General features: G+C 39.7%; 1 long non-coding RNA gene across 1 annotated transcript; it reads left to right on the forward strand.

The window, feature by feature from the left end:
• Positions 1-1,282: 1,282 nt before the first annotated feature.
• LOC124261828 lies at positions 1,283-3,973 on the forward strand. The gene is made up of 2 exons (XR_006894437.1): positions 1,283-2,642; positions 2,781-3,973. It is a non-coding gene; the product is annotated as an uncharacterized LOC124261828 (long non-coding RNA).
• The last annotated feature ends 7,938 nt before the right edge of the window (positions 3,974-11,911 follow it).

Consider the following 11,911-nt stretch of genomic DNA (forward strand, 5'->3'; position numbering starts at 1 on the left):
CAATAACACCCTTGGTAGGAAAATCTGAAAAATGATGCTAACCAATTTTTTTCGATGATTGTTCGTTGGTAATGAAGCAATCATCAATTGTGAGATTTCAACGAATTCCCAGCACTAATGTTTAATACATTATTCAGAAGAAAGAGTATGAAGTTCTAGATAGGTATTCACAGCTGGGGAGAACAGGAAGCATGGAACCTTTTTGGATTACATTAAAGATGTCGTCCACAAAAGTCTCATGTCAAAACTGTATGTTTGATATTTGTGTTTGATAATCTGGGTCAATGTTGTCATTTCAGATGTATTTTCTAAACACATTTTCGGAACTACTTTCATGTTGAATTAAGAGACTGGTAGGTAATAATTTAATTGGGTTATTACAATGTATTTTATTGTAATTATACAAACATAACATATAACATTTTGAAACACAAACATGACGAAATATAACACTGGTGTTTTAATTTGTAGTGTATAACATAACATTTACCACTGTTCTGACAATACTAATGTCCCCGCTATATAGGGCACTCTTGAAAACAATGTCCCTCAACATAATGAACTCTAAAACAATCTCCTTATAAATAATGCAATCTTTATAACGATGCCCAAGTATCTAATGCACCCTTTATAACAATGTCCACAGTACATTACATGCTCTTTATAACAATGCCCTAAGTACCTAATGTACTCTCTGTAACAATGATTTGTATCTGATTCACTCTTTATAACAATGCCCCAAGAACCAAATGTACTCTCTGTAACAATGCCCCAGTATCTAATGCACTCTTTATAACAATGTCCCCAGTTAATTATATGCTCTTTATAACAATGCCCTACTACTCTTCTGTAACAATGCCCCAGTATCTAATGCACTCTTTATAACAATGTCCCCAGTTAATTATATGCTCTTTATAACAATGCCCTAAAGTACTCTCTGTAACAATGCCCCAGTATCTAATGCACTCTTTATAACAATGTCCCCAGTTAATTATATGCTCTTTATAACAATGCCCTAAAGTACTCTCTGTAACAATGCCCCAGTATCTAATGCACTCTTTATAACAATGTCCCCAGTTAATTATATGCTCTTTATAACAATGCCCTAAAGTACTCTCTGTAACAATGCCCCAGTATCTAATTCACTCTTTATAACAATGTCCCCAGTTAATTATATGCTCTTTATAACAATGCCCCTAAAGTACTCTCTGTAACAATGCCCCAGTATCTAATGCACTCTTTATAACAATGTCCCCAGTTAATTATATGCTTTTATAACAATGCCCTAAAGTACTCTCTGTAACAATGCCCCAGTATCTAATTCACTCTTTATAACAATGTCCCCAGTTAATTATATGCTCTTTATAACAATGCCCTAAAGTACTCTCTGTAACAATGCCCCAGTATCTAATGCACTCTTTATAACAATGTCCCCAGTTAATTATATGCTCTTTATAACAATGCCCTAAAGTACTCTCTGTAACAATGCCCCAGTATCTAATTCACTCTTTATAACAATGTCCCCAGTTAATTATATGCTCTTTATAACAATGCCCTAAAGTACTCTCTGTAACAATGCCCCAGTATCTAATTCACTCTTTATAACAATGCCCCGGCAACTAATGCACTCTTTATAACAATGCCCTAAAGTACTCTCTGTAACAATGCCCCAGTATCTAATTCACTCTTTATAACAATGTCCCCAGTTAATTATATGCTCTTTATAACAATGCCCTAAAGTACTCTCTGTAACAATGCCCCAGTATCTAATGCACTCTTTATAACAATGTCCCCAGTTAATTATATGCTCTTTATAACAATGCCCTAAAGTACTCTCTGTAACAATGCCCCAGTATCTAATGCACTCTTTATAACAATGTCCCCAGTTAATTATATGCTCTTTATAACAATGCCCTAAAGTACTCTCTGTAACAATGCCCCAGTATCTAATTCACTCTTTATAACAATTCCCCGGCAACTAATGCACTCTTTATTACAATGTCCCAGCAACTAATGCACTCTTTATAACAATGCCCTAAGTACCTAATGTACTCTCTGTAACAATGATCTGTATCTGATTCACTCTTTATAACAATGTCCATATACATAATGCACTCTTTATAACAATGCCCCAGCACCTAATGTACTCTTTGTATCTCTGTATAAGCTACATTAGGCACTTAATGATCATGGTATACTTCTTGCCCTTTCTGTTAGTTTACAGTGATTGTCTTATTCAATGTTGCAATGTTAACAGACACCATGCCCTTGTATTGCCTAATGCTGCACATCTTGTGTGCTTGCCTGTATGCCCATGTTTACAGCGGTGTAGCTGCCTGTGTTGTACTGCCTCCTTATAGTCTGTAGTATTGGTGGAGTGTTGCACCTTGAGCAAAGGGACTTGGACTTGCCAGGGCCGTCAACTGGTCCTTGTGAAGATATTACAGTTGTACATCGCTAAGTGGACACTTAATTTGTCCTGGACCCCATTCTACTCCACAAAGCCATCCTAGTGCCTAACCTTGTGGAATCATCAGGGGACCAAGGCTGTCAACTGGTCCTTATGAAGATATTAAGGGAAGTACTGGAGCTGTACATCGCTCAGTGGACACTTTGTCCTGGACCGCTTCCACTCCACAAAGGTGTCCTAGTGCCTAACCTTGTGGAATCATCAGGGGACCAAGGCTGTCAACTGGTCCTTATGAAGATATTAAGGGAAGTGCTGGAGCTGTACATCGCTTCCACGACACTTTGTCCTGGACCGCTTCCACTCCACAAAGGTGTCCTAGTGCCTAACCTTGTGGAATTGGGACCTGGGCTGTCGACTGGTCCTTATGAAGATATTAATGGGAAGTGCTAGAGCTGTACATCGCTCAGTGGACACTTTGTCCTGGACCCAGATCCACTCCACAAAACTGTCCTGGTGCTTAACTTTGTGGAATGGGAACCAAGGCTGTCAACTGGTCCTTGTGAAGACTAACTGAGTATGGTTTTACGCCGCTTTTAGCAATACCGATATTCCAGCAATATCATGGCAGGGTTTGGGGCACCACAAATGGGCTTCACATATTGTACCCGGGTCTTCTGAGTGATCCTTATGAAGATATTAAGGGGAAGAACTAGAGCTATACATCGCTCAGTTGATGCTTTGTCCTGGACCCTGTTCCACTCCACAAAGCTGTCCTTGTGCTTAACTTTTTGGAATGGGGCCTGGGTTAGATTCCAAATCTATCTCAAATTCTGTCCATCTTTCACCAGACAGTCAAGGGAGTATTTTAGTTTTGAGGATAGTCACAGACCATTGCAGACCTAGCAAGTGAAGACCCAGGCTCCAGTGCAATTCACAGCAAGTCTTATGTGAGCTATGAGCATAATATCCTCATTCTTCACCAGTGTGGGTTACATATACATAATATATACACACACATAATATATGCATTTATAGCTGTGGTATTTACTGCCTTTATTAGTGTATTATTTAACATGTAGTTTATTCATTAAGTATTTTGCTTGTTATACATATCTACTTTTATGCACAATCTTTTGTCTGTGTGAGACTTGTGATATTGGAGATGTTAAACAAAGGGAGACAACCCTGCTGTATATGATGTCCAGTGACACATCTGTGTTAAGTCCCTTTAATAACCCTTGTATTATTTGAAATGGGGTTTGGTTAAACAGTATCAGATATTGTGATAGTTTACAGAAGAAATGGAATCTCCCCATGTGTTACATATCATTGCCAGTCTAATATTTCAGTATTTACTTACTGCTTTCAAATTACCAGCAGAGTGCTGTGACAAAGATAGGTCCCATTTCACCATTTCAGTGATGTTCTTCATCAACGAAGTCTTAAAGATTGTTTTTTTTCTTTGTTAACAAGCTTGACCTATACTCTGCTGTAGCTGTTAGTAATGCAGTTGCTGCCGTCGTTGTGTAGCTTACTGTGTGCAATAAATCTGTCAGTCAACCACGTCACAGTTGTTGTTTATAATTATCATTATTATTATTGTAATTCGTGAGTGAGGTCTGGTCAACATCGCTTTAGCAATATTCCAGTAATATCACGGACACTAGAAATAGGCTTCACATAACCGAACCCGGGTCTTCGGTGACGAGCGAACACTTTAACCACTGGGCTTCCTCACCACTAGTATATTGATTGTGAGTTCATTTTTAAAAATAACAAATTTAACTATTTTTTCACTTATTTACAGGGTCAGTACATGTAGTTAATGTGTGACTTTCATAGGTACAGTTGTGCTGATGTAAAAGTATACAAAATAATCAATGATATTTCTATTGAAAAATATCCTTGAAGGTCCCGGTTAGAATGAGCCATGCTTGTCGTAAGAGGGGACTAACGGGATCGGGTGGTCAGGCTCGCTGGCTTTGTTGACACGTGTCAACGGTTCCCAACTGTGCAGATCGATGCTCATACTGTTGATCACTGGATCGTCTGGTCCAGACTCGATTATTTACAGACCGCCGCCATAAAGCTAATATTGCTGAGCGTAACACTAAACTCACTCACTCTATACATAAAAGTCTGTAAATGCCATCAGATAACACCATAATGTGCGTGTGTACGTACGTATTTATCGATGTATGTGTGTGTGCATTGGTATGTGTGTGTGTTGGAGGTGGGTGGGGTTTGTATCTACATGAAATAAGGATAACATAGTCAAAATTATTCATCCCTCACCTTTCAGTACTGGAATGCTGGAAGTGTATGGCCAAAAGGAAGAATTTCAACACCACAAGAAGTGGAATATACATACATTATGTATTGTCATAATGAGTGAGTTTTGTTCAACGTCGCCTTTAGCAATATTCCAGCAATATCACTGACACCAGAAATGGGCATCACATAACGGAACCCGAGTCTTCAGCATGACGAGCCACACTTTAACCACTAGACCTCTCCACCGCCCTGCAGGATATGGAGGAGAGCAGAAACAGCATCGGGAGAAAAAGGACATAAGCCTCAAAGATACTGGAAGTGGTTGAATATAATCCTTCAATATCCGAGGAGAGACGTTGTGTGTGTGTGTGTGTGTGTGTGTGCGTGCGCGCGCGCGTGTTTTGCAGGCGGTAAACATATAACTGACAGGATACAACGCTGAGTGCGTTGATTCCGGATATTTTCGGTATCCGTCGAGGTCGTCTGATATCGATGCAAATTAGAGAGGTTTTATGCAAATTTTAGGGACTAATTTCACGATGTTAGCAAACATGGCGTCACAATGAATATGTAACACCAGGGATTATGTATAATCCCTGAAATTTTCAATGATTAGGCCTATGTATAATGTCTAAATTCAGTCAGCGCTTATACATGTTAGCATGATTACACAGTATACATAATCACTGGAATTTTCAGGGATTATGCATTATCACTGAAAAATAGACTAGATTTTTTTACAATCCCTGAAATCACTTCTTGTGTAGTTTGAAGAATATTTCATCCAAAATAGCGTGGAATCAGTTTCATTTAGTATCTAGCTGAGATCAAATGGTCAATTAAGCAAGGAGGAAATATATTTTGTTTCTTTGGTAATTCTGCTAACTATATTAAAACCTCCTTCTTACTGATTATGGACTTAGTGTGATTTTAAGACATTTGTCCATTGTACAAGGCGAACTATAGGCTTTGCTGATGAGCGAATTTGAGATTGACTCATTATCAAACTCGGAGAGATAGGTACGGACAGGGCTCGACCAGGAGATAAAATAAGAGTTTGAAACATACACCACATGACGACCTGACATCATTGTTCAAGTTAATGAAATGAGAAAATATTTACTCAACCTACCTTATCTATGTTCGTCGCTTGGTGCTGGTCCACTCAGATCATCGTCAGTCAAAACGCTTGCTCGAGGATAACGGCAGACAGTACTTGTCGGTGTCAGGCCTTCCGCGCCTCTTTGTCCAGCCAGAGTTAAATGTATTATACGAAGGAGGAACTAAAATCTCCCCAAACAATGGCTAAATACATGTCACGTGGTTTGTAAACAAAGCATTGTTGTTCAGGGAAATTTATCACATCATATTTCCGTGCAGCCCGACAAAATTTCTGGCTACTAAGTTTCAGAGAACCAACTAATAGAATCACCACTTTGTGCATTTTGTGATGTTGAATCGATCATTCATCTACTTCGTGAATGCAAATATGTCAAAAAGCTGTGGCAAGATCTTCTACAATGGACTGAAAATGAAACAGACACCCATTTGAAATTAAACCATTATTTTCGGATTCAAAGAGAGAAGAAATCATGTACATTGTACTGAATTTCATTTTTTCAGTAACTATAAATTACAAACTTCCAGAAACGTAGCAAACTTATTCCGTCCCTATCTCGCCCGAAAGCAAATTTAATTACAATTACCAATTGCATAGATTTAATGCCTACTATCAGTGCAAATACGACACTTTTGTTTCATTTCGGTCGTCTTGTCACAATCTATATTTTGTATTTACGTAGAAAATGACTGTAATTTTGACTTACTGTATACACTACAAATATCCCGACCTGTTAAACGTGTACGAAATGCTGCACCCAATTCAAAAAGAAATAAAGTGATGAAAAACGAGTTGCAGCTGACAACCACAGTCAGTGTTATAGTATGACCAGAAATTATTGAGAATTTTAGGAATATGTTTTTATTGGATTTCTAGTATAAACAACCTTGACCAGCTATCAAGTGCTTGGTTTCATTCAAGAGAGACAACTCCGTTAATCATTTTTCATTAGCTTGTGAAGAGTTATGACCCTTTGTTTACTTGCTAGCAGACGACATTTTCAGTGATCCTCAGTATGGATGATTTAGAGAAGAGGAGTGAGTGAGTGAGTGAGTTTAGTTTTACGCCGCACTCAGCAATATTCCAGCTATATGGCGGCGGTCTGTAAATAATCGAGTCTGGACCAGACAATCCAGTGATCAACAGCATGAGCATCGATCTGCGCAATTGGGAACCGATGACATGTGTCAACCAAGTCAGCGAAACTGACCACCCGATCCCGTTAGTCGCCTCTTACGACAAGATAGTCGCCTTTTTATGGCAAGCACATGGGTTGCTGAAGACCTATTCTACCCCGGATCTTCACGGGTCTAGAGAAGAGGAAGTTGATTTTAGAGTATTATATCAAGGACATCAGATCAGCTAAAGTGATTTCAAGTAGAACAGGCATCCCTTTGTCCACTGTTTATTGTGTTTTTAAAATAGTGCAAATGGATATGGCATTGAGCACCAGGGAGGCGCAGGTAGGCCCAGAAAATTGACTGTCGGTGACAGGAGGCGGCTTGGTATTCTTGTTTCTAAAAACAAACGAAGGAGTTTAGAAAACTTAAGGCTGGATATGATTGATAGAGGAACTGTGGCCGTCTGTAAGGAGACAATTAGAACTGAGCTGCATGCAATGGGTTGGCAGAAAAGTCGAGGAATTCCATCACCGATCATGAAACCTGAAAAAGGGAGCGAAGGTTGAACTGGTGCTTACAGCATAGCAATTTTGACTGGGACAATGTGATTTTCTCAGATGAAAGTTCTGTGTGGCTGTTTCCTAATACACTGAAATTCTGGACCAAACAAACTGAAAAACCTTTGTATCAGCGCCAGTACAGTCCGAAATATAACGTGTGGGGTGGCATATCTGTGTTAGGGGCAACGCCCCTCTGTGTATTTGAAGGGAATATGAACAGTGAGCGGTACACAGATATTCTCGAGGGACATTTACTTCCATCTGCTCACGTGTTCTATGGAAAGTTTTCGATTTTCCAACAGGACAACGCCCCAAAACATCGTTCAAAGCATTCACAGGCCTGGTTTCGGACCCAAAATATGACATTATTAGATTGGCCAAGCAATAGCCATGACCGAAATCCAATAGAAACTGTTTGGGGACTTATGAAGGAAAGTGTCAATAAGAAAAATCTGACAAATATTGCTGAAATGAAAGAAGAGGTGGTCCGATATTGGGACAGCATGGACCACGACTTTCTAACTTCTTTGATCAGTAGTATGCCCTGCCGCATTGAAGCCTGCATTGCTGCCCATGGTGACTTGACAAAATACTAACTGTTCACCTGTCTTTGAATCTGGAGTTATGTTCTGCTAATATTCAAATTTAATACGTGAGTAATGAGTGGGAAAAAAATTACAATCTTTAAATTCTCAATAATTTCTGGTTGTGTAACTACATGAAATGCATTTTGTTGGTATGTCACCCTGACCTTGGCAGCACCAACAGCCTGATTTCCTCAGCAGCTACTGCCGTATAACGGCCAGCATGCATTCACAATCTAGAAAGTTGAGTGAGTGAGTCAGTATGGTTTTACGCCGCTTTTAGCAATATTCAGCAATATCACGGCGGGGGACCCCAGAAATGGGTTTCACACAATGTACCCATGTGTGGGAATCGAACTAGCGTGACGAGCCAACGCTTTAACCACTTGGCCGTCCATGACCACCACTGTTTGGGTTGGTTTATACCCGGACTGTCGACAACAACAAATAATCCGTCCAAATTCCTTTTCGACAGTCCGGGGAAAGGGAGATGATTAGGGTTAGTGGTAAGAGAGATGTATGCCTATTTTCTGTACATCATTGTAAGTCAATAAGAATACTCATAACATATACTATCCAAAAAAAGAAACGCATAGGCGTTTTGTATTTTTATAAAATCTATTAATTACCTATTGTGTTCAAACAATCGTCAAGACATGTAACAAAAGTGTTGATAACATGATTTTAGACAACTGCACAAGTTAAAAATCGACTTTACCTGAAAATGTGGATTTTGATGAGATTTCTTACAAGGATTAAAAAGGCATCACAACAACGCAACAGAAATCACCTTCCTGTTTAAATTGTGCAACAAAGATCATGCACTGTCTGGCTGTAACATTAGAGATTACTTTCGGGAATCGGCATTCGTTTTGGTGGAGTTTCAAGGTCAAATTACTACGCCACGTCTTGACGCTGCGACACTGAACATCGCCATTGAAAGAACGCATGATTACCAATCTTCTGTTGCCAGGCGACAGCCTCCGTGGTGTAGTGGTTAGAGCGTCCGCCCGGAGAGCGGAAGGTCGCGGGTTCGATCCCCGACCGCGTCATACCAAACGACGTTAAAATATGGTACTTGTTGGTCCCTGCCTGGCGCTCGGCATTAATGGGTACAACAAGGACTGGTCGGCTCGGAGTCAGTATAATGTGTCTGAGTGGGGTATTCATGCTTCACTGCGGCATGGTATCTCAGTGGGCTAGCACTATAAAACCAGCTTAAGTCTGGGCTAGTACAAGCAGCCCCACATACACATACACACGCATGCACGTCGTCATATGAGCGAAATATTCTCAAGCACGACGTTAAACCCAATTTCACCTCACCTCACCTGTTGCCAGGCGTCTGAATGTTAGTCTGAGCACGATATCACAGCTTTACAGCTCGTTACAACCAAACAGGTATAACAAATGACCGTCCCCGTACAGGCAGACTTCGAGTCACCACTGCAGCCCAAGGTCGGTACATCCGGGTACATTTGTGTGATCGTACTGCCACGGGTGAGAGCACAGCATCCAGGGTGCCAGGATTTCGGAAGATATCCGGTCAAACTGTACAGAACAGATTAAGAGAGACTGGAATGAGAGCCAGGAGACCCGACGTCGGGACCATGCTACGTCGTCACCATCGCGCCCAACGTCTCCGTTATCTAACATTATCCACTTGGTTGTATAGACATTTCCTTCTAAACTGATGTAAAAATTCATGTACTAAAGTCTAATTGTGACGAGTTGTACATGTTTGAAAATACAACATTTTTGCATTTATGCACAAGATTTCTGGGTTATGCGTTTCTTTTTTTAATAGTATATTATGAGTTGTACAACATTTTTATGTGTCATTTGTTGTACATTATCATACATGTTGTATGTACCTAGTGCTATTTGTACATCCAACTTATAACAATAACCTGCTATAACATGCCATGCTACCACGCTCCATAACGCCTTTATGTATTTTTATACATGTCACTGCATAACTGCATTTTGTTATACATGAAAATGGGAAATATAATACTTAAATTAAAAAAAAAGAAGGTTGGTCACAAAATAATACATCCTCCTTTATTAAGGGTTTTACATCTCGGTAAGATTTAACGAGTTGAATGGGTCGGGAGAAGATAGTGACAATCCACACAAACCTACTTTCGAGATAACAGCTTTTGAAAGTTTGGTCATTCATGAAAAATATTAATGAGACTTTTGAAATAAAATAAAACTATTTTGTAATCATTTATACTTCTGGTAGTGAGCAAAAAAAAAGACACAGTTTGTTTCGTTAACAGGAAGTTTTTATGTGCTCGAAGATGCCTACTTGAAACATGTCGTGTTGGTTATCACTTTCATGCCAAAACGAGTTTGTCATACTCTTGCTCAAAGATCGAGATCGATTTGTATTGGTGTTAACCTACATCAGATTCACACTAATAAGGAAATGGACGACTCTGTCGTTCTAAAGGAAAATATTTATACTAGTGGAAGTAAGTAACTGTGCATTATTTGATGTTATGCCGTTTTTAATTCAAAAGGATAATAACATGATTTGTGGTGTTTTCCTTAATTACTGTTTAACTGGTGAGAGGATAAGATCGAAATCTGTATGATTTGGCACTAGGCATCGTGGCACGCCCTTGAAGAGATGTGGCAGTCAGTTCACAATTTCAGTATCGTGTGTGTCTGCCATTTGCGTTGATGTCGACTGGACAACAACAATGCATAGATGACACCAATTTTCAACTTCAGGTGTCAAAAAGCATGCAAAAAGTGAAAAAGTTCATTGTGCACAAAGTGCCACACGCGATGCGTGAGATCAAATTTCATGCAAAGTGCTTTGCTACATGTATATTTCGGGTTAGTTAATTTTTGTATAGTTATTTCGGAGTTGATACCGATAACATAACTAAAGTGGGTTTTTTTAACTTTAAGTGTTTGTATTTCAAAACAGATTTCCTGAAATATGATTTAGCAGCATTGATGTCTTGAGAGCGAGTACCAAACCTCGCTAACCGTGGCAGCGAGAATCCTGAAATTTTGACTGACTGACTTCCGAGGTAAATAGATACAAGAATCCTATAATTTCAATTCCTGTGCGTATTTAATGTTGCCCCGCAAGTGATTAAAACTTGTATGTACTCAGAAAAAATATATTTACTACATACATATACACATGAATATATATTCAGTGTTAGTACGTTTTAGGTTTATTAGACGAGCAATAGCTTTGAGTGAGCGAGTGAGTCTCTGAGTGAGGAAGGGAGGGAGTTTTGTTTCTCGAGGATAACGGCAGACAGTACTTGTCGGTGTCAGGCCTTCTGCGTCTCTTTGTCCAGCCAAAATGAAATATCCTGCAGGGGCGGATACAGCTTTTTGAGAAAGGGGAGGTGCACACTTCATTTTCACCCGAGTTTCAATGGTCATTTAATAAACTTTCAGGACAAAAGGGGGTGGGGTGCGCACCCCCACCCCCACCCCCTCTGGATCCGCCTATGTCCTGTGTGAAGGAGAAAATAGAATCTCACAGCAACATTGTCTAAATATACATGTTACGTGGTTATGAACAAAGCACGTTATTTCCGTGCAGCCTCACAAAATTTTCCGGTAACAATAGTTTCAGAGAAGCCACAGTCAGTCAGCGTTAACTACATACAATACACAGAGAAGCACAGTCAGTCAGCGTTAACTACATACAATACACAGAGAAGCCACAGTCAGTCAGCGTTAACTACATACAATACACAGAGAGCCACAGTCAGTCAGCGTTAACTACATACAATACACAGAGAGCCACAGTCAGTCAGCGTACACAGAGAGAAGCACAGTCAGTCAGCGTTAACTACATACAA

The sequence above is a fragment of the Haliotis rubra genome, unplaced genomic scaffold (assembly GCF_003918875.1).
Source record: "Haliotis rubra isolate DU_JTF1 unplaced genomic scaffold, ASM391887v1 Scf810, whole genome shotgun sequence".
Taxonomy (NCBI): Eukaryota; Metazoa; Mollusca; class Gastropoda; order Lepetellida; family Haliotidae; genus Haliotis; species Haliotis rubra.